This window comes from Halictus rubicundus, chromosome 15 (assembly GCF_050948215.1).
Source record: "Halictus rubicundus isolate RS-2024b chromosome 15, iyHalRubi1_principal, whole genome shotgun sequence".
Lineage (NCBI taxonomy): Eukaryota > Metazoa > Arthropoda > Insecta > Hymenoptera > Halictidae > Halictus > Halictus rubicundus.
In genome coordinates, this window is record NC_135163.1 from 4,718,219 (window position 1) to 4,742,480 (window position 24,262).

Consider the following 24,262-nt stretch of genomic DNA (forward strand, 5'->3'; position numbering starts at 1 on the left):
GAGGTATAATCCCAACGCAAAGTATCAACCTAGAAGAAAAGTGATTTATTAGATGACTATGACAAGTACTAGACTGCACGCTGACAATTATTCCCTGTTCAATAAATAACAGTACAAATTCAGGGGGGGGGGGGTTCTTGTAATTTAAGAATGACTCCATCCACCTGAAGATTATTCCCATACTGTGAATTGTTGTGGCAAGAAAAATTCGTAAATATCACATGCTGTTAGAGCTATTGTGCTGGAATCCCTCGTTTAAAGGGTTCAAGAATAATCAAACAACTATGGGAGTCAGGTTGGAGCAACTCCGGGCGCGTAGGATCGGTGCGGCGTGCTCCATCGGGAAACAAGCCCCGAGGATCCCCGTGACAGGTACGGCAAAAGAAGGGAAAAAGCTCTCCTTTAACTAAAGCACCGGGGCCAAAATTATTTACGAGTTTCTCGTGTAACCGGGGATCCGCCTCGCTTCCGTCTTCGGTAGCGTCTTATTCAGAAAGGGCCGTTTAGATCCCGCCGGCTGAAAAGACCGACCCCCGTAGCCCGTACATTAACCTGGCCCTCTTCCTTCCTGCCTCTCGTCGTCCTCGACTACGACTACGACAACTACGACGTCGGCCGACGACGACGACGTATCCTGCGACGTATCCAGGCCGAAGGGACGTTACAAGGGGGATGAGGGGGAGGTGGAATGAAACGCGCGAAATTAAATGCATCCCCGTGGCTGTGCGGCACCGCGGGCTGCCGCCGCCGCCGTCGACGTCGACGTGCCAGGGAAAACAAGCCGACCGGCAACAGGCCACCCTCGTAATTCTATCCCCCGGTTGGAAACAAAAGCCACCGGCCCTTGGCTTGTGTGCGTCTCACCTGGGCCACCCGCGCGTGTCAGTGAATCCCGTTCCCGTTCTCATTCCCGTCCCCGGTCCCGAGCTTCAACCAACTCCGGCCGGTGTATATACGGTTTCGAGAGCACCAAGGAACCAAATCCAAAGCTCCCTGACTCCGCTACGGAACAATTAGGGATTGCTTGTAGGGGATAATTCCCCCCCGCAGAATTATACTAAACAGCCCCGCTCGAGGGCCTGCGCACCGACTCCGCTATCACCGGGATTGGTACGCTCCAAACACACCAGCTGAAATACCGCCATTTCGACGCGGGTTTTCTCGGCCGACCACCGAAGTGGCAGTCGCACATTTTCTGGCGACTTCGAGGAAAGTTCCTTTGGAAATGTTTCATGCGTTGCCGTGAGCATCATGTAATAAAAATGTACTCGGAATGTCTCGTTTCAAAAGTCCCGGCGGTGCATGTAATGAGACAATTTTTCGTATGTAAGTAGGCACCTTCCGTTTCTGACCTTGTATAACCTTGAAGACCATTGCGTCGTGTACGAATGAATTCCTTTTGGCACACGATTTCGTATCGTGTAAAAAAGTACGTAGCATTCCATCTAAAAATTTGAAGGTCACCTTCATTCCTAAAAAAATTGCAGACACCATTACATTGCTTGCAATAACAGTATTTTTTTCTCTTTCATTTTTTTCTGTTTTCTATTCGCCTGTGTATTCAGGGCGTGGCAGGAAGTGACGTAAATGCTACATGAAAAGAAAAATGAGAGATAATTTGGTATAACATTTTTTTCTATTTATTAAATAGAAATCGCCTGACGCGTCTGATTATGACTGGCCAATTCTATTCCGTGCACAACACTAAAGCACAGATAGATCCTTAAACGAGATTTTCGCAGAAGCATATATAATATAAATTCGCAGAATAATAATGCTCTTAACATATGAAAGAAAAATTTGCCAGAACAATTTATTGAATCTGAACTAATAAGAAGCAAAGCGGATGAATACGTTCCACTAAATACGTGCAATGTCTCCATTACGTTCAAGTCACGGATCAAAAGTGACCTGGTATCGATCATTAAAAGCCAACGCTGCAGTTTATCCAATCAGTCTACCGTTGGTAGTGATTTCATCCTTCATCTTGCCTAATTGGGCATGTAAACTAACCGACTGACTACTCTCAAGTTACTATCCATCATTAAACCACACTACATTATATAGCATTTCTCAGGGTCTATAGTTTCGAATATACATAGAACTGTTGCGAGGGAAAAAGGTCGAGAAATAGCAAGCATTTTATCTTTCATGGATTTAGATCTTCGTAAATTCGCGATAAGGTAGAGTGACTACATTACCCTCAAAAAATGGGTTTACGTGCTTCAAGTTTTCGTCCTTAAATAAGAATATTTTGTCGCTGGTAAAGGGCTCATTCGAAAGAGGAAGGTTCAATCTAGTGCGCGCTGGTCAGGAGCTGCCGAGATTATGCAGATATTTGGTAATATAAGCGTTAGAAGTAGGCCAAAAATTGACGACGCGTATTCATTTTCGATACTTTATGCTCGTTAGATTATATGTTTAAGACGACGGCAGATGGCGCTTGAGTCGCGGGTCTTTGTTGTTCACTGTTGTTTCGGCGTCTACTTCTTCTTCTTGCCTTCGCATACGGACGTGGTAATGTTCTTATCCTTCTTATTTTTCTGTAAATGTTCTTTCTCCTTTGTGTTTTGCTTTTTCTTTGTTAAAAGTGTGCTCTAACCTGTGAATAGTTAGTATCCGAGTTTTTCACTCCTCAACAATGCTGTCTAAGTTTTCTAAAAAGAAAAGTATACATCAACGGTTACCGCGAACGGTATTTACGTCGTTTTCAGAGAAGATGTTTTATGTAAGTACAGAAAATGGTTCCATCATTTTCATAATGCAAGTTTCGCATAATATCTTTGACAGAAAGGTAGGAAGATGTTAATGAAATGAGACAAATCGTCTCTGTGTCGTATCGTTTATCGGTAGCCATTTTTGTAATGCGCCACGATTTAAACTAGTAGCAGTAGTTTGCATTCAAGCCGACAACACAAGTTTCACCGATATAGTGTTTAGCCGACGCTGGTGTTAGCCGACAACAATATTGATCAACATCAACTTTGAAAGCCATACATACATACGTACATACATATATACATACATATTCATCAACCTGTGTATATCATCATCGGTAATTCCCGGAATTACCGATTGTTTTCTACCTCCAACTCGCACGCCTATGCACTGAAGTACGAAATACTGACAGTGAAATCATTGAACCATTCTAATTCGATTTTAATGAAACTTTACAATGCAAAATAGTTGAAAATAACAGATGCGTGTTGTCGGGTAAATAAATTTTAGTATACGGGGTTGTTATTTTCATTTTTTAAAATTTTGTATGTGTATTTTTATTTCTAGTAGTTTTCCAGGAACTTAAACAAGATAAATATTTTCAAATGACGGTTCTATTCTCATTAAAGTTAATCACAGCTACGAAAAATACTTTTCTTTCATTTTTGGATGTTTGAAAAATTCGCATAATTTAATAGAAGGATATAAAGATGTTATTTGTAACTAGTAAAATTTATGGCATAATAAAATATAATAAAATTGGTTCAGGACACCGCTGATGATCGATACTGCTATGCATAAACAATATTATCCAATAATTTTTTTAGAGTAAACCATTAAGCTTCATTTCATTTTTCATTTCTTATAAAAGTTAGTTACAGTGGACCCAAAAAGTATTTGAACACTAAATTTCCGATTCTCGAGAAATTTTCAATATTTGACATAATAGTATATATAATTTTCTCAAACAAACCGAAATTGAGAAGTTAAAATTTATTACACTGACCCCACTTTGACCTCTGAAACCCTGTATATCCCAATCAAACAAATAACAGTAAAAATTAAATTTCCAGGTTAGACAGAGGACTGTGACAGCCACTTATGGTCGACGCGGCAGTGAACGTGTTAATTATCCGAGTGTAGAGGGAGCTCTCCAAATAGAAGACACGTAAGGCTTCATTAGAATGTATAAAATTATTATGTTTTTGATTAGACAAACGAAATAACCAGTAAAAAACACGTTTAATCACTAGACCTTCGTGGTTCCAACGATTCCAAAAACGAACAAAAATGTCCGTTTCTAAACTCGAACGACAACGCCAAGTTCGAACAAAGAAACAGAGTTATTTGTCGCCGGACAAAGCGATCTCGTCGCTTGCGTTGTGGCCTCATCTCTAAAATTTAATTAAATCGGTGTTACTTCAAACGGGAGAACGCAATTCAAAGTTCGAACAGCTCGAAGATCGAATAGTTCCCTGAAACGACGGATTCTGTTTGAACTTCGAGAGTTCACTGTACTCCTATTTACGTTAGAATACAGCGAGCCACTAAAAGGAATTACATCAAAACGATGCAGTTCTCGCTGTTGAGACGTCCGGGTGTGAGCCGGGACTTTTATCGGCTAGGCATTTGGGACATGTATGGAGTAAACACTGTATTGGCTAAAGCGGTCACACATACTATTTTTGGGGGTGGGGAAAGTTTTGAGTAGTGGGGATGGTATTTGTGCCAGTTATCCCCACTATTGGTACGTTGACGGGACTATTCTCGGAACGTGATTTCACGTATTCCTCGGTGGGAATTTAATAAATAATAAAGAATAAAGTGAATTCTCGACATATGTCAACAGCACGGGTCTTGCCAGCGACATATATCGTCCAGGAGACACTCTTCGGCGTCCAAGGCCTCTCGAGCTTCGAGGCCTCTGACGGGGTATACCCCGCGGTAGTGGGGATAATTCCGCGACGTTTATCATCCAGGTCTTGGCGACATATATAGAGAAATCACTGTATTTAGTTCCCTGGTGGTCCTCAGAGCTTACAGTCCCGGGTTTTATGCCGGCATCCAACGGGTCCCTCGTGGATTGGATCGTCGCGAGTTTCAGACGATCGAAAGTTTGAAATGTCCGCGAGCAGATTTCCCCGGCCATTGCAGACGAGCCGGAAGTTTCGTCATCACGATAAATGAGCTCTCCTTATTTTCGCGAACGCGTGCCATTACCGATAAAAGTCATCTTTATTTTTCGCCCCGCCATTTACTTTAGCTGTCTCATAAAAAGAAAACAGAAGAGCAGCCCCACCCCTCCCTCCAAGGTGGGGGGGGGGCGTGTTACGGGATCGATTGGTCCTGGATCGAGCATTTTCGCCAGGCCTCTGGAAACGAATCCGAAGGAGAGGCATACTTCTAACGCGTCCTTATCTGAAAGCTTATGCAAATGCCGAGCAGTTTGCCACGAGGATTTGCATACACTAGCCGGGCCGATCTATATGGGATCATGTCTAGGCATAATCTCAAGAAGCCCCGCAGTTATACACCGATTCCCCGAGTAGTCACGTTAACGGCTGCTTCTCTTTTTCTTCCCTTTTCCAGCCTGCTGGAACAGGCAGGTAAACCGACTCTCTCTCTCTCTCTCTCTCTCTCTCTCTCCCTCTCTCTCTCGCCCGCGTTCCACGCCGGACTTATGGAGACAGGCCAGACAAGGATGATCGTGCGCTGCGAATGATACGAACGGGAACTGCGCCGGAGTTACCTTCGTTCGTTATCTACGCCGCGGCGAAGACTGTACTTTTGGACAGTCGCCGGTGACGTTTTCGGCGAGGATGATAATTTGACGGGTTATCAGAAGTTGAGGATGTACGTGTCTCGCCCGCTCCCGGAAAGTTTAATATGTACGAATCGCGGGTCCATTGAAAGGCTTCTGAATTGTGTCGAGTTCAACCAATACATGTAGTACAACCGTATCTAGTTACGGGACGTATATTAAACGTGTGGCGCTGCTGCGAACAATCCTGCGTAGGAGCCTTTGAGTTAGTTACGGAACTAGACAGAATTATTATCGTTATACTCCTTGAAGTTTCTCATTATTTTGGTATCAGAGAGCCCTTTGAATCCTGATGAAACCGGTCGTATAATTAACCCGCGGACGACGGAACGTTCCACGTTCGACAGTTCTAAAAGAGGTACCATATTCATTGTAGTGTGCCGAACTTGGAGAAGGATGACGATTGAAAAAGGAGCGACTGACGAAGAGGGACATATATCTGCTGGGAGACACTATTCTTTGACACACTGCCGAACGTAGGAAAGGACAGCGACAAGCTTCTTGGCCCTTCACTGGGTATACCCCGCGGCAGTGGAGTCCTGGGACTTTTATCGCCTAGATATTTGGGACATCTATCGAGAAAGACTGCTCTGTGTATCGGGGCATTATAAGGCCCTTATTCTTCTATACTAGATTCTAGAAGACCATCGGACTTTTATCGCCTATATTTGGGACATCTATCGAGGAAAGACTGCTCTGTGTATCGGAGCATTATAAGACCCTCATTCTTCTATAATAGGTTCTAGAAGAGCATCATTGACAACTGGGACAATTCATCATAGACAATTGGAAAATTGATTAACGGGGCCGTTCTCGTCAGAGTTCTAGGAGGATTTTGACAGACTGGGGGAATAGATGAGGGCCCCGGCTAACGAAGCTGTGCCTTTCGCGGCCGATTTTCTAACTCGGTTACGGGCTACTTTAATCTGATGGGAAGTTACTTTCCGGCTAACTCGGTCTCCGTGGTTTCGCTGCGATAGTGTTGATTAATTTGTTCCGAAATGGCTTATCTGGGGCTCTGCCGTGGCGAACTGTAAATGCAATCGAGACGGGGATGCGAGCGCCAGGAGCCGCGTGCGCGCCGGTGCTGTGCTCTTCAGGAACTCGGCCCGTGGGCGAGAGAAAGAGGAGAACTTTTAGCATAGTTCCCGCGTCTGTTCAGCTGTGACTGCGAAGTATTTATCTTGCCGATTGTTACCGGTTTCCTGGTAACGAGATGGCCTGGTTCGTCGAACGAAAACACTGCCGGGGGGTCGCGCGAACCTCGGTTGCTTCTTCGGGCTTTCTGGACAAGTTTTAATGAACGTGTCGTTATTAATTAGCGGGGACTAACTCGTAACGGAGTTCAGCCCCGGAGAAAGATGAAGACAGTAACGCGGTTGGTCTTGGGAAATAATCATGATGAAGGGAACGACGACGTTTGTGCTGCCTCGAACGGTAGAACTGTTCCAGTATAAATCCTGGTTTTTTTTTATCTTCGGTGTCCTTTTGTCACAAGCAATCTGCATATTTTCATTGTTATGAATGTCGTCTGTATTCGTTTCCATTGTTTGGAGCAACTAACGCGATCGCAGAGGGCAATAGAGACAATTTCGAGATCATCTTACCGACTAGAAGCAATAATTTCTTATCATCTTCTTGCTCGCTGGTATTCTCGTCGCTCGATGACAAAACTGTGTACAGTGTTTACTCTATGTATGTCCAAAAGCGTAGCCGTTAAAAGTCCCAGAACAGAGGAGTGTAAGATTGCGTGGATCAAAAAATAGTATAGATACTTGTTCCTGGTTAGACCCGTGTTTTGAACATGCTACGAGTAAACACTGTATTTAGGGTGAAGATGTAATTACAAGGTTACATTACTCTATTCAGACCTGGAATCAATTAAGTCAGAATTTCACGAATTTCTCGTTACAAATATAATTAAGAACGTTCGGAAAGTCGTCGGAAACATACAGAATTATAAATTCGTGAACTATTTTTGTTTATATTTTTGACTAAACTTCGAGCTACATATCTCGGTAATATGAAGCATGAGCGAGTACGTTAGCAAATTATTTTAATGAACTGCACCGTGCACGGGTGGGTCTAAATGGATTAAATAATTCCCGAAAGATATTTGTAAAGTCCAGACAAAGCATTGTGTATTTCATTGTGCGCTGAATTTTGATTGAACAAATTATATTTAGAAACACATGTAACCCGTGAATCTATTATCCGTGCTGTTACAAGCTCTGCGCTATAGTAACTCTCTAACACAGTTTGTCGAAAGAATCCGGTAAAATTCGTGAAACACCGTGGCAATAGAAACCCGCTCGAACTTAATCGCTTGTGAAAATTACCTTTTTTAATTAGAAGGGTAACGCGTTTCCACTGTTTTCGCCATTAGCCAACAGATTCCCGGTCTGTCCGTAAACTTTCATCTTCTTTCGCGAACCGATTACCTTAATCCCATTTGGAGGGAAGTACTCGGGCCGCAGTAAAAAGGGTTTTAACTACTGCCGTGCGATTGGGTTCGCAGTGTGACAAGTGCAATCGACTCCTCCCCTCCCATCCCCCACCAGGTTCTACGGTGAAATTATTTATTCGACTATGAAGTCGATGGAACGCAACCTCGAGACGATTCTGCTCACGTGTCGAGACTTCCGATTAAATTGTACGACATCCCTCACGTACCGCATCGGCCTGCGAATCCGAGCCACGGAAATTCTCCAGCTAGGGGTCGATCGACTACTTGTGCGCCCTGCACTCGTTACATTCCACGGAATCGAGATGCACTTTGCCCTCGAACTTTCATCCGTGGCGATGTATAAAAGAAGAACTGCTTCGATGAAGCCCAGACACTTTGTTCTATAATTAACAGCAGCGGACAGTATTGTTTCATTAATCCCTGGAATGATTTACACGTTCCTTTCACATGAATCTTCTAATAGCCACATCTATTGTCAGCGAAAGAAAAATATTTAAAATTAACCCTTAGCACTCGAATGGCGACTATAAGGCGCCACTAAAAATTGCTGTGTCATTAAAATATTTCTTACGTTATTAAATTTGTTTGTATTTAATAAATGACTAAACATTTCAGTATTGACAAGTAAATTCCACCATTTTCGTATGTATAACATAAATAGAAAATATGTAGAAGGGAAATATTCTATGTCGGAGAAATTCTTTCGTTTTGGAGTTAAAATACCTTCGAGTGCAAAGGGTTAAACTTCATTTTTCGGTTTCCCCTTTTCTTTTCGTAGGACTTTGTTCTGATATGCATTTCCGAGTTAGTATCGTGAAATTCCGAATTTTACAATTGATTCGTGACGTTGACTGTCGCGTAGGTCATCTTGAAAAACTAATCTTTGGCATAGTATTCACAATATTCATAATATGTGAGAACTCGCGATTTTTTACCGTGAATATTTTACTTTAAATCATTTTATTTAAATATCATTTGAGAGGAGCGTTTCTCAACCCGAACGGAGAATTCAAATCCCACAAAATTAGGTAATTTTCTTTTGCAAGGAATAGATCTGAGAAAACAATTTTTCATGAAATTATAAACTCTAATACAAAGCTGAGTATTAGCAATTAAAATCCCAGATAAACTGAAAACCGGGAGAAAGTAATTTTGTGCGTTTGATGCCAAGAGTGATCGAACCACCGGTGCGTGACCTTGAAGATCCTTCGGAATTGTAAATAATAATCGAGAGTAGGAAAAGCTAATAACGAAAACAATTTCAGTGCTCCACACCAGCCTGAATTTTACAGATTCGTGTAGTGAGTACGGTAGACAAGGGTAGGTCGAGTAAAACACAATAGGTCTTATCATTCTAGTCGTGCCATGTCGCCCGGAACAAACGCTCGGAAACCAATACTTCAGAGATTCCTCCTCGAATCCTGGAACAGGGAACGCGGCGCGGCGCTGCGCTGCGCCGATCAGGCATCGGAATCGATATCATTATCGCAATTTTCTTTTCTTACCGCGCCGGAGAGGCAAGTATTCAGTTCCATTGCAGCGTAAGGATCGAGTGGCAGGGCTGGTGTGCGAGGGCGGTGGGCGAGGGGTGGGAGGGGGTTAGATGGTTCAATAACGTATGTTATTGGGGGGGCACTCGTGCGTCGTCCTCTATTAAATGCGCACGAGGAACGTTCTCGGGACTCGAATGATGCGGCACGCATACCTTCCGCTCTGTGAACTTTACGAGGAGATAACTCATAATTGAGTTGGCCCAATAATAGGTTGCGCTAGGCCGTTTCAATCGGTTCCACCGCGTCCCTGAGATCGATTTTCCACGATGCGCCGAGTGCGCTGCCCGGCTCTCTGCAAAACTCCATTTCGCTTCGCGGATAGAAAGAGAGGGAATGATCACTCTTATGATGTACGATTTCGCCCGAAGAACACCGACTCTCATTAATTTCCGCCGAGTTACTGTCCGCCCGTAATTATCTGCCCACTGTACCAACCCCCGAAACCCACCGTCCCCTTTCTTCGAACGTCCCTTAGACCTTTCTCTGTTTCGAAGCTCGATAATCTGGCCCGACATTGAAATTATTGGAGTCAAACGGACGTCTTTAAGACCGTCGTAATTCCTTGGCACAGTGATAAGAGCGGACGAAAGTTTGGACGTTTCCGGAATTGGCAATGGAGTACCGGCGATAGCATGTTTTTACGAACGCATGATTTATCCCGCTCGGTCGACTTAATTCACGTGATTGGTGGAGGAGCACAATTGATCTTAACAGCGAAATGTTTGGGAACGAGATTGTTCGGTTGAAAATTTCTTAGCGATTCAGAGTGAGAAAGAAGGTATTCGCGATTAGAGTCCCAATTGCAGTATGATTTCCAGCTATTTATTTTCTTCTATTGTTGGGATTTATACATTCCTTCACTATAAGATTGTCATGACACGATCTATACAGTCGGCCGCATAATTAGTGGCACACACTTTAGGACTAACTTTTTTTCTAAATGGCACGGTCAAAAGAATAAAAATTACAATAATTTTACTAAAAACTTAAGAAAAATTAGATTATACGAAATTTTTTATGCTTGAGTTAATTACGCAGGCCCCCAAACGGTGTCAGTCCATGGCCCCAAAAATTAACCGTCTGCCCCTTTATAGGCTCCATCCCTGGGACCCTTTCGCAGTCAAAAAAATAAAAGCAATATAATTAGAAACTTAAGCAAAACTAAATTATAAAATATTGTTGGTACTTGAGTTAATTTTGGTTAAATGGCTAAGCCCCCAAACAGTGTCAGTCCAAGGCCCCAAAAATTAACCGTCCGCCACTTTATGGGTTGCAGCCCAGGGACCCTTCGCGGTAAAAAAGAAAATAAAAATAATTTAACAAAAAATTTAAGAAAAACTGAATTATACAAAAATTGTTGGTACTTGAGTTAATTTTGGTTAAATGGCTAGGCCCCCAAACGGTGTCAGTCCAAGGCCCCAAAAATTAACCGTCCGCCCTTTTATGGGCTCCATCCCGGGGCCCCCTTCGCGGTAAAAGAAAATAGAAATAAAAATAAAAATAATTTAACCCTTTGCACTCGGCGCTATTTTAATTCTAAAACTAAATTTTTCTTCCGTCTCAGAATATTTTCATTTTAATCATACGAAACCGATCCGATTTCTACATATAATATTTAAATGTTTAGTAATCTGTTAAATACAAATTTTGTAATGTAACAAATATTTTGTAATATTTTTTGTAATTTCTTTGAAATAATGCCACAACAATTTTTAGTGGTGCTCCAGGGTCACCATTCTAGTGCAAAGGGTTAACTAAAAACTAAAAAAAAAACTAAATTATACACAAATTGTTGGTACTTACCCAAAATGGTTCGCCGCAGTTTGTGGCACGTTTCAATAAACCGTAATATGTGTCTTCGCCGTGGTTAGACAGGTTTCAAGATAAATTAGGTAAATTGAGAGGTAATTGGTCCGCCGTGCATTACGGGCAGAAGTACGTAGTTACGAATGGTCTGCGATAATCCAAAGAAATGATCATCGATGTGTCGGCCCGCCCGTTAATGTGGTGTTCAGTTTCCGTAGTTTATCGTCAAAACCGTCGTTTCTCCTATAAATGGCGATCGTCAGGCATCCTGTCACACAGGATAATTGATCATTTCTCGCGTCGAATGGAGCCAACAGCGGCTAATGTACACGCACGTCGCGATGATTTGTAATTATATTGGCAATGGATGTCGCTTTATCGAAACGACACTGTTCACGGGAAATTTACTGACAACTGTGGGTAATTCGTGTAATTGGTGATAGCGTAAATTGCCGGCGAAACGAATTCGACGTGGGGCTTTCGGTTTCCGCGACGACACTGCCTGCTATTCGTTAAAATTACCATCCACTGATTTATCACGCTGCCCGATCAATATTTCACGTTCCTGGAACTTTCACCTAATCCGTGTTGATATTCCCGACAACATCGTTGCAAAAAACAAGAAATATGCGCGCTCGTGAACCGTTTAGTCGGACGCTATATTTCTTAAAAATTCCTAGGGAGGGGGTAGTGGCGGAATGGGAGAAACATAATATTATTTTTTCTTCACACTATATTCACGTCCGTAAAGTATTAGTCCACCTTTTAAAAATAAACACTGGTCGAAACTGCAAAAAAAAAGGGCAATGCTTATGGAATTTTCACTCTTTTGTCCGAGCCTATAATACAAATTGAAAATATTTTGTAGATCTAAGTAAATTAATTTCCGTCGTATGTCAGATGTCGGTTACCTTTTCGTAATATGTGGTCGTCCCATAAGTTCGTGCCGTTTACTCTTGTACCATTTAAATGCGAAAAATAAAATATGTAATCACCCTTTCATTCCACAACCTCTTCCGACCTTTTCGGCAAAGACACCGTACCGTCACTATAAAATTTCTGCGGTTTTCCATTAAAAATACCTCTCAATGGTGAATAATATAAACATATCCGCGGCACGAACTTATGTTACGACCTAATAAATAATTTCTATGTTTTTATTTTCTTTCGTAAGTATTCTGAAAATACGTTAACCTGGCAGTCGGTAATTGAATTTCCGTGAAAATCCTGTTTCGCAGTGAGTAAATGACACGTGTTGGTTATTTAGAATGGCGCCCTAAATCGTACCGAGAAAAAAGAACGCTCGGTAAGAGAAAGTTAATTGTCTTTTTGAGAACGGGTGCAGAGCATCCTCCGGACACCACGCCCCATCCCCACCGTGAACGTCATTGACCTAAGTGGATATCATTTGATCGCGCGGGACTTATCCCTCCGTGCATCCCCCTGTTTACGCAGCTGGGGGCTGCGGAGTGGGGCACTTTCGTTCTACCTGACCTCGGGGACGACTTTGTACTTTGTTCGGAGCGAGTCAGTCGTGCTTTGCCTTTCGGTTCGGTAGGATCGCGCCAGCTCGGCTCCCGTTTGCGCGCGACGTCCAATCGGATCGCTGTCTCTCTCTCTCTTTCTCTCCTTCTCTCTCTGAACCCCATAGATCCTCGCGAGTTCTGTGCGCGTGTCGTAATCATCGTTATCATTGTCGTCATTACCGTTGCCACCGAGAGAGGCCACGGTCTTTCCCTCTTGATCGCAAGCCACCGGGTGAAGTGCATGCGTCCTGAACACGTGAGACTGGACCAGTGTCTGTGCGACAGTGTTGTGAACCCGCGGGCTCTCCAGTATCGCGTGAAATAGTCTGATTTATCATCCGGTGTTTGCTACCGGTGGATGTTTTAGAAAACCCCTGGGTCTCGTTGAGCCGGAAACTGCTGACGCGATACTCTCCTCCCCCACCCCCCGCAAAAGGTAAGTCGATTTATCTATCGAAACCCCCGGCACCCCCGTTGATTTCTCCGAGGAATTGACTTATTAAGATATTCCGATTGATGGATTGTTCCTGCGTGTTTTCGACCCTGCGTGTCACTGGTCCGATAGATTCACCGTGGACACTTGTTTTCTTTTTTCTTTTTTTTTTTTTCTTTACTGTTTTATATACGCGCGGTTGTGACGCGTAGTGGAACTGTTTGTTTGTTTTTTTTTTTCGGAACGAGTAACATCTGCGGGTTTTTGGATCGTAGCCTGTGTTTACTTGCACACGTGTCTCCTTTCGCTTCTGACCTTCTGTTTGTAATACTACGCGTAATGCATTTTTGTAAACACTGGCACGGAGAGGGTGACGTATCTTCGTTTCCATTTGGACGTTTCATTTTATCGTTAGGCAGTGAAGGGTTAGAATAATTTGTCCCGCGTAGAATTTAGTTACGTTCGTTGACATTTTTGTAGAGATATTTTAAATAATTGGAAAATTATTTTCTTTGCCGAGGACGCTGATTTTTATTAGACCGTTTGGGGGTAAAAGCAGCGAACAGTGATGGTATTTGTTTTCTTGTAGATTTGAACGTTTTATTTTCTCGTTAGGCAGTGAAGGGTTAGAATAATTTCTCCCTCGTAGAATTTAGTTACGTTCGTTGACATTTTTGTAGAGATATTTTAAATAATTGGAAAATTATTTTCTTTGCCGAGGACGCTGATTTTTATTAGACCGTTTGCGGGTAAAAGCAGCGAACAGTGATGGTATTTGTTTTCTTGTAGATTTGAACGTTTTATTTTATCGTTAGGCAGTGAAGGGTTAGAATAATTTGTCCCGTGTAGAGTTTAATTACGTTCGTTGACATTTTTGTAGAGATATTTTAAATAATTGGAAAATTATTTTCTTTGCCGAGGACGCTGATTTTTATTAGACCGTTTGGGGGTAAAAGCAGCGAACAAGTGATGGTATTTGTTGTCTTGTAGAATCGATAAGTTTATTTAAATTTTCGGTGATTTCCGTCGCCCAAAAAACTGAAATCCGGCGTTTTTATGAGATCTGTAATTATACTGTGAATTTTCACTATATCAAAATATAAAATTGAAGTATTCAAATATTCGTAGAAGAAACGAATGAACACGAGTAAATAGAAACTCTGAAATTAATAAAAATAAGGTAAGAAATAAGAGTAATAATTTTGTGGTATATTTCAATTGTGTTATATTATTTATGGTATAGTTCAATCGTGTTCTATCATTTTTAATCTCCTGCATTAAATTACTCCATCACGTAGGGTGTCGTGTAAGTGCACATAATTCATATCATTTGTGTCGGTAACCGTTCAAAGTACAAAATGTTTTTTTTTTTCTTAGAAACATTCAAATTTTTTAAAGATATATGCAGACCGTAATCACCTCGCCTTGTGAGCAGGTAAACAAAAGATCTGCGGATTTTTATGCAAAATAAAAGTAAGAAAGAGAATCTGCATAAACATTTTTCTTCTTTTAATAATTTCAACCCTTAGCAATCGAATGGTGCCTGTAAAAAGCTTTATCATTCAAAATATTTTTCACATTATTAAATTCGTTTGTATTTAATAAATTGCTAAACATTTCGTTACTGTACGAGTAAATTGCACCATTTTCGTATGTATAACATAAAAAAATATATATAGAAGATCGATATTCTAAGTCGGAAGAAATGTTTCATTTTGGAGTTAAAATAGCTTCGATTGCAAAGGGTTAATAAGTTAAGAATAATATAATCGTATTCTTCAAATTGCCTGATCTCTCCATTATCTTGAAGTACATTGTGCATTGAATTACACGAAGCACATTCTCATTTTTGTCGTGGATGCATAAAATCCGCAGTCTGGTCACAACTTTGTGATTTCATTTTCTTTTTTGTAATAAAAAAAAAAAAATGAATTTTTTGACCGATTCGCGCACGAGACAGCCCGCTTTAAAAACGCTGGCGTGGTGGTCGTTTCACTAAGTTCAACCCCATTCGCCAGCTATCGCGGGGGTGACGCATCGCGACCCTTAACCGCGCTCTTAATGCACAAGTCGATTCCGTTCGAGTTACACGGGCCCGCGGCGCAGGAAATCGCCCGTTAAATTTGCGATTCGACCAGTAAATATCGGGTATCGGTGCAACGAAACTGCGCGGTCCATCTATCCGGGGGTTGGCTGTCCACCCCCCGCGTTCCGCACACCTACGACCCCCTATATCAAATTGTATATATTCCGAGCGATGTATCGTAAACACACGTGAGCCAACCGCGATCTGCTCGCTACTCTGGCTGCGCCGCCGCGTTATCTACACGGTGTGATCTTTGCCAGGAAACATTAGAATGTCTCTTTCATTTAGGATTATTCGACTACTACCGGAAATGAAAATATTTCCCACGATAAAGTCGGCTTTCGAATTTTTCGTCGCTCTCTACATCGGCGGTTACACGTACGCGATATCGAAACATTTCTAATTCATTAACCCTTCATGGGCACACCGAGTCGATTTATATCCAGGACTATTTTTTTTTACTGTTTTCGGCCTTCAAAAAATTGTAGGATACTTTTACAAATTTTATGGATCAAATTGTGAAAAATGAGAGGACCCACCCACCCCTCCTTTCCGTTTAAAAGGATTCAGAAGGGAAGTGTGCTCACAGAGTGCTAATATTGTTTTTTATGTTGGATCAAAATTTGTTAAAGCAGCTTTTTATAAAACTTTTTAACTGCAAGCAAATTTTAGTTTCGTACAAATTTATATCCCGTTTATTAAATTTTTTAATAAATTCGAAATATTCAATGGGCTAGAACACACGTCACTCGCGCAGGGTGGCGCAATTCTTTTTTTCTTTTTAATTTCGCATATGTTACGGAAATATTAATTAAAATTCAGAAATGAAGTCTATCGAACTGGAGGTGGCTCAAGCAATTTACAAGCTATTTTTATAATTATCAACGAAAAGACGTATTAACACTTTGTCTGCCAGCCCAGCAACTGAACTCCATAAAAACGAATTTATTTAATAGGATAGAATTTGAAAAATTGAGATGTGTAATACTGCGTGTTCATTTAATCTTTTTTTTTTTTTTTAACGAATTGCCCGGTACCCTCGGATAGAGGATGATCTTAATAACGGCGCAGGACGGATGTAGCTTCCATTTTCATTTTTAAAATGCGGAATATGGATTCGAATTTCATTATATTTATTTATTAAATCCTCTTATTCGGCTCTATATAAGTGACTAATGATCCATTGCCACTGAAAGATTCAAATTGAAATGGACCTCTCGTAAAAATTTAATGCAATGTGAATTAATCGTTAAATTAATTTTTCAAGGAACGCGAGTGTAGAATATCTGAACGTTAAATGTACATGGAAACATTTACGAAAGAATGTGAATGTGAAATCATGTGAAAATTAACTCTTGCTTCACCGGACTCGGAAAAATTCCACACACGTATCGGTGAAAGTTCCATAAAATAATAATGAAAAATAAAGAACATTCTACTTTCGGCACTGCATCGAACAATAGTAGTCGGCAGCATTTCCCCGCTGTGACCTTGACCAATAAAGTATAGGACGAAACTATTTCGGCGGTCGTTACCCGGCTGCGAGTACCGTTGTTGTTTTCTACGTTCGGCGCGGATCAAAGAATAGTACTCGGACTTGAGCGACGTCGTGACTCGTGCTGCTGACATAAAACGCGAATTCGCTGTGCAGAGCACTATTAAATGCTATTGCGTCCGTTCTTCACGATGTTTGTCAACTCGTTACGTCGCCATTTACAAAACGACTACCACTAGATGCTAGATACTTTCCACCAATATTCGTAACGAAATAAATTTAATGACTAAATAATGAAATAATATTGCAAATAGTGCCCGAACATTAATAAACACCACGGTTATGTATTCCTTTCTGTATACAGGGTGTCCGAAAAATGTATTTACTTAGAAGGGGTGATTCCCGACGCAATTCGAACTTTTTCCTTTGCGAAAATGTTCTCCGCGGCTTTGTTAAGGAATTATTAATGAAAAATATAGACGAATCGGACCAATCACCTGATGTCAGCCAATGCCAACGCCACTGTCAACGGGAGCTGTCGCCGAGCTGTGGGATCCTTCTGCTGTAGCCGCGCTCCGATTGGTCCGCGTTTTTCGTCAATAACTCCCGAACAAAACCTCGGAGAACATTTTCGCAAAGGAAAAAGTTTCTTCAAACGATCCCAGGAATTATTCCTTTGGGACATCCTGTATGGAAATCCATTGGGTTGGCAGGTAATCGGTAGTAAGCGTCGTGATGACGGACAGCCCCGAAATTTCCACGAAAATTGTAGACGCTCGATACCGTTCCAGCAAGCAGAAATCTCCGTGGCGTGGATCCCTCGGCTCCCTCTGGATTACCGTAAACTGATTCGGCGGATAGGCGGCGGCTGCCGATCAATCGGCGCGGCGGTCCATCGAGCGATCATCAGGCTTTAATTATACCCGCGTATAATCGTCGGATCAAGAGCGAAACCTCGGCAGTGTGCCCTGCAGGCCGTTGGGTGTTGTCCCGTGTACGCACTACGTCAACGCACCGCCGAACAATGCACGCCAACAGCGTAAATAGAGTTCTATATATTAAATCGTTCGCCAGGCCCCTCGTCACCTCTGACCCGAAAACTGCGCTCGAGAGAGTCACCTGTTCCACCGTGTCGATCAATCGATCCTCACTCCACCGTCTACCGATTGTTACAAATTTTGATTATCGGACAAGGTAACCACCCCGGTAAGATTGCTTTGTTGATCGTCGAATCAGCCTGATCGATTCTTGTTCGCGAAACCGGACCCCGGGGGGATCGTTTATGTTGCGGTCTGCGACTGAAGCTTGACATTCGGAACGCGTTTGATTGCACTTCTCTCGACCGGTATATTGTTTAGGAAAACCCGGTTAAAAATGTAGTATCGCGGATTACCTCTACTACGCAAATCATTGTCGTTACCGTTGATGAGGGATGGTGTCAGGAGAAATGCTACTTTTAATTAACCGGTTGACCTCGAATCTCTGTACTAGGTTCATTGGAAACGAAATTTTGTTGCTTTTGCGACCAAAAATGTGTGTTTAGTTTTTCTAAATATATTTGAATATTCTGAGAAAAATGTCTTTAAATGTCTTTAACACTATTCCTACTGGGACCGGTCAAATGACCGTTTTTAAAATTTCGATTAGAATTTCTTATATACAACGCAATTGAATCGCCTTTAAACTTCACGACTTTTCCTAAAATATGCGTATAATACATTTTTCAATATTCACTTCCTTTTTTATTGTTTATTTTCTGAGAAAAATTTGTAGTCTGTCTTACCTACCGCGACCGGTAGAACGATTTATATCTTTTTGTAATAGTATTCTTTCAAAGACTCAATTCCAAAACTATAAAGTCGTTACATACGAAAGGTAAGGCAGTTGTGGTATGATTTTAGCCGAAAAGTGCCATCCAGGGACTGCTTTACGGCAGTTCAAAGTGTTTAGAGTTCTCGCTCGCCTATCGGCCTCGCGGTGTTTATTTGCTCGATTGGTACCCGAAGCGGTCCAGAACCTGGGTTTTTCTTACACCGTCTTAACTACTATGACTGTAAAATAAATAAAATCATAGCCGAAGGAGACGCCTAGACGTCTTCTCACGAATTCAAATCAGTAAAGTCTTGTGAGCTGAACAGAGAGCATCAAAACGTGAAAGTTACAAGGAGCATATTCGGCAGTCTTTTACTATTTTGTATTTTTATTCTATTATTATTCTACTTTTATTTTATATCGTATTACGTGTTATAAGTGTCATTTTCAAAAAAGTGAACAAACCAACAATACTTCGTAGTAAGTTTCACGTTTTATCTTTTGTTCATTTTTTTTATCCATCTTGATTTACATTTTTATATTTTAATTTTAATTTTATCCCTTGAATATTCATTCCCAAAATGTCAAGACGTTCGAAATTTTTGATATTGAAAATGACAATACGGAAAATTATGATCTATTTGAGAACGACTCGAACACCGATGAGGACGAAGAGAATGTTTCGAACGTACGTAGAGGACGAAAGAGAAGGAGATTTTTAGTTAGTTCCGATAGTGAGAATGAGGAAGAGGTAATCGAAACTGCTGTAGACGGAACTGTTTGGCAAGAAATAAAAGAAGGGTCTAATCCTGGAAGAGCACCTATTCATAATATTTTTAGGGGAACATCAGGCCCAACAGGGTATAGTAAACGAAATATTATGCGGTGAAAACGAATAAAATATACATTATATACTCCTAAATAAAACAAACTATATTTTTATACTGTCAAATTGGCTGTTATCTTCATTCTATATTAAAAAATATAAGTTGTGCTAAAGACCGGTCATTTGACCGGTCGCGGTAGGAATAGGTATACATGAAGTGTCGGTAGGAATATTGTTAAAATGTCTCGAAATTTATTATCGTATTGCTTACGTTAATGAAATTATCTTTATCGCTTGCGGCGGTGAAATATGGGGAATTTCTCGAGAATCGAAAATGTTGTGTCCAGTTACTTTTTGGATCTGGATTGTGAATATTACTGACCACCGCAAGCGATAAAGACGTGTACGATCGAAATGAAAACGCCTCTTGCGTTCGACTATAGGCCAGAGAGGAAGCTCCATCCCGGTCGTAGAGGAGCAAGTGAATTATGCCGTTATTTTATATTGTCTAGCAAGAAGCGAGTTGGACTCGAACCAATTCTGCCGGTAACCCTGCCGTTATTTATTACGGAATAAAACTGATGCCAGAAAATAAGCGAGAGCCGGTACAGTTTTATGGGGGGAATTTCGTGCGACAACTTTTGTTTCCCCGTGGCACGGCCGAGGGCTTTCGGGAAATTTAATCACAAGATAGCCAATCCAATAATCCCGCATGGGAACGGTAAACTGTAATTCATACGAAATTCGGAAATCGTACACCAAATTGAATCGTTTTAACTACAGACCGAAAGAAAACAATACTTCACCGAGACTCCGAAGATTTATGCTGTTTTGATCTAGAAAAGGAATAAAAATGATCTTTATGATCCTCTGCGCCGCTTCTCCCGATTACCTTCCGCGTTTCCCGTTCGAACTTCACCCATTCAACCTATAGAGCCATGAAATTTCGGAACCACTTTTATTATTACTAGACTGCCAGTTTTTATTGACATAATTTCATATAATTTCTTCCGACAAGGAGGTAACTTGTTGTTCAGAAAATATACACTGTAATGAATTAGTTACTCGATACTTGTCCAAAACACGGGTCTGCCCAGAGACTTTTATCGTCCATTCTTTGATCGTAGAAAGGGATAGCGAAGTTCATCATGGCCCCTCACGGGGAGGGGATACACCCCGCCGCAGTGGGGATAGTTCTCGGACTTTTATCGGCTAGATATTTGAGACATATATCGAGTACACAGTGTATTATTGATAAGTAGATTGCAGTTTTTGAAGCACGATAAAAATTACTGAGTGGAGCATTAGAAATGAGGATAAAAAATGCCTTCCTTCTACTCTTGATAATTTTTAAAAAAGTTCAGAATGATATTACAGTGTTTTGTAACTACCTCAGATGCTTTAAATATTTTTTTATTTTGTCCACTTATTTTTCTCAAGAGTGCATACATACCGCAGGCTACAGATAACGGAATAAAAAGAGGTAGAAATACGTAAAAATACGTAAAAAAGTTATTATAACATTTCCTATTTTTTCCAGTAGGAAAATTGTCGTCCACGGTTTTCGGAACGTGACAGAAACTCGCAGACTTAGCGCAGAGAGTCGCGCGCGGTCTCCGGGAGAAGCAGCGAAGTTAGACAGAGGACAGTACAGTGTTTCAAGCGTCTTATTCAATGAAACATTCGGGGAAAAATCCAGGGTAATAAGACGACAAAGAGGAGGAGAAAGCATTAGGCACACACGAGCCCGAAGTGTCGGAGTAACTTTCGCTCGTAAAATCGAGAAGTTTGAACGTTCGCCCGGGGTCGGCGGAGCAGAGGTTGCGCGTGGCAGTAATCCCGAGCCCGCAAGGAACACTGCATGACGTCTAAATCATATGTCACGGCCTGGAAATACGCGTATCAGCAAACGTAAACTTGATTCCCGGTAATGCTTCCGGTGTTGCAGAGTTCACCCCCGAAGGCCAACGTGTTCGCTAACACACTTGCACACCCGATATCCGTTCTCTCGCGCGACCCTTCACGCATATCGGGTCGAGAATTATCAAACTCCCACCCTCTTTTTATGCACTCGAATCACGAACTTTCCACGGGGAACGTAAATCTCAGGTTCATATACACCGTTCGTTCAATTAGCACTAATTGTGCGTAGCGCAAACTGGGTATAACAACAGGATCATTGCACGGCGAAATCGGACACTTATCTGTAGACTGCGGATGTTTACGCAATTTTTGTAGACGAATAAAACCGATATAAATAAAAATCGTACTGAATTCTGTCGAATTTTATATTCTAGTATTTTTTGAAAATTCTCAGGAGCCATAAATGCATCAAGATCCGCAGTCTAGTAATCGGACACTTATCGGGCTACTGTTTCGGATTTTGTTCAAATTCGGTCACGCTGTAGCCTTCAGTGACACGTGAACGTATCTGAGATGATTTTTCGAAATATTAAAAAGCGTCTACCTGTTTTCATTAAATTATAACGACCGAATTAACGAACCGATAATAATGAGTTTCCAGAGGGACTTATATCAAGCGCATAAGGGTATCCAATAAAAACGATTTCAGTCGAAAATGTTGCAATTTAAGCAAACGCGATGTTGTCGTAGCAGGTGTATTGCTTTCGACCTGCTAGTACAATTAACCAGTTAAGCGTGTTTGACGTGTATACACGTCATTCAAAATTCTATTGCGGTGCGGTTAACGTTAACGAATTGTTAATTTCTTATCGAATAAAAATGTAATTATTTCTCGTTTAGCTTTACAAAGGCTTTTATAATAGCCGCCGCATTTGGCCTGCGTTCGACGTGTATATCCGTCATTGCTCGATTTTAATTCCGCGCCGTGAGGGATTTTTCAAATTCAATTCCACGCTTAAAACTGCTTAACGAAAGAAAGAAATTCCCAAAATTCACGGTTATTTTATGCCACACAGTTGCGGGCAATTTTCATTCTGCATAAAGATCCCCGCCTGTCTACTTCTTACGAAACCACACGGGGTCGACTGAACGGTTCATGAACTCTGGTTGAGACCCGGCGACGATCGCCACTTGTATTTCCTCGAGATCCCCGGGCCAGATACAAAACTAATTTTTAATATTTCACCGGGAGTCTCTGGTTCTGGGGTCGAACGAACGCTCGCGGCCCAGTCTGATGCAGAAGTTTCGCGGAGCAACAAAAGCGAAAGAAACATTTCTGGCGAGTTCGTCGACGGGATAAATCACTGGGAGATGAGGCGGAACGCCAGCGAGCGAGAGAGAGAGAGAGAGAGAGAGGAGAGAACCCTGGGTATAGTCGTCGGTAACGGAGATGACGAGACGACGAGCGAAACGAGGAATAGCTGTGGGGCCGAATGGTTGCAAACAAATATGTTGGCGGTCAGTGAAACGACAAGTTTGGAGTAGTTATTCTTGCTACTACTTCACCGGCGAACTTCCTTTTCACGAGAACCGGGTCAGAGGAAGCAGCGTACCATCAATAAGCCGAGAAGTTTATTTGCCTTTTTAATCCTCTCTTCGCGAGGAACTACGAAACGCCCGGAGGCCGGGAATGTTAAAATAAGACGCTTCTGACGCGAAACATGTGCTGAGAAAAGCCTCGAGCGGACAATGGAACTGCCCGTTTAGCAGGATCTATGCGACACCCCCGCGTTAACCTAAGCCCGAGGGATCATCCCTCGCTTTAGTTCTAAATCAGCGCAGTTTTAGCTTTGCTCGCGAGTCGGTGTCCCGGTGACAGTCCTCCGAGATTTATCTGACGAGAAATGACAAATTCATTTATTAGCAGGTTCCACGGGGGAAGGGCTGTGTGTCAGGTCATTTTCACCGGGATAAACGATATCTGCTATTCCTCCATTATTCGTCTCTTTCGCGAGATTCGTTTTTTTACCCCCGCGAAGGAGCAACATCTTTTAGCCGCAAGAAATCTGTGCCTCCGCGAAAGAGCCTATTCTCTTCTCCGCGTGAGAGCAACACTTTTTTCCTGTGAGCAAGCAATTCCACTTCTTCGCGAGAACTATCGATCCTCGCCTTTTACTATCTTCATTCTCTGTCTCTGTTTGGTACATTTATTTATGAAGATTGTATCCATATCGGGCTCATTAGCTACCATATTTCGTTCGCACGAGCTAGGATACTTCCGGGACTTCTGTCGCCTAGGCATTTGGGACATATATAAACACTGTAGTTTGGAAATTGATCCGACTTTTTCAACCCCTTCTGATAGCTGGGCAAGAATTATTTGGTTGAGGCTAGAAAAAGGGTTGACTTATTGTGATCAGTAGACTGCGGATCTTTATGCGAAATAAAAGATATTTGCATCGATTGAAGGACACAGGAGCGAAATAAAAATTTCTTTCTTCTTTGAACACTAGAACGACCGGAGCAGTCAAAATGACTGCTTCCTAATTTTTTCTTTTACAATTACTGAAATTGTAAAAATGTTTTCATCGGAAATTTTTTAATGAACCTCTTCATTGAAGCACATGTTACAATAAAAGTTGTATGAAGTCTGAGTGGGCACAGTCTTGTCACTGTCACAAAGCAATGTACGTCGGTCGCATTTATTGCTCGGTCGTTCTAGTGTTAATTATTTTGTCAAGCTAAAACCAACACGCTGGTGCCCTTAACGCTTTCGTCCCTGAATATAGAAATTGAGATTTTAACAATTACAGTATAATGTATATGCAAGTTGGACTAAAAATAATAGGTCAAATT

At 41.7% G+C, this 24,262-nt stretch overlaps 1 long non-coding RNA gene across 1 annotated transcript; it reads left to right on the forward strand.

Moving 5' to 3' along the window:
- The first annotated feature begins 2,598 nt into the window (after positions 1-2,598).
- LOC143361514 (uncharacterized) lies at positions 2,599-5,931 on the forward strand. The gene is made up of 3 exons (XR_013083472.1): positions 2,599-2,728; positions 3,792-3,886; positions 5,916-5,931. It is a non-coding gene; the product is annotated as an uncharacterized LOC143361514 (long non-coding RNA).
- Positions 5,932-24,262: the final 18,331 nt, after the last annotated feature.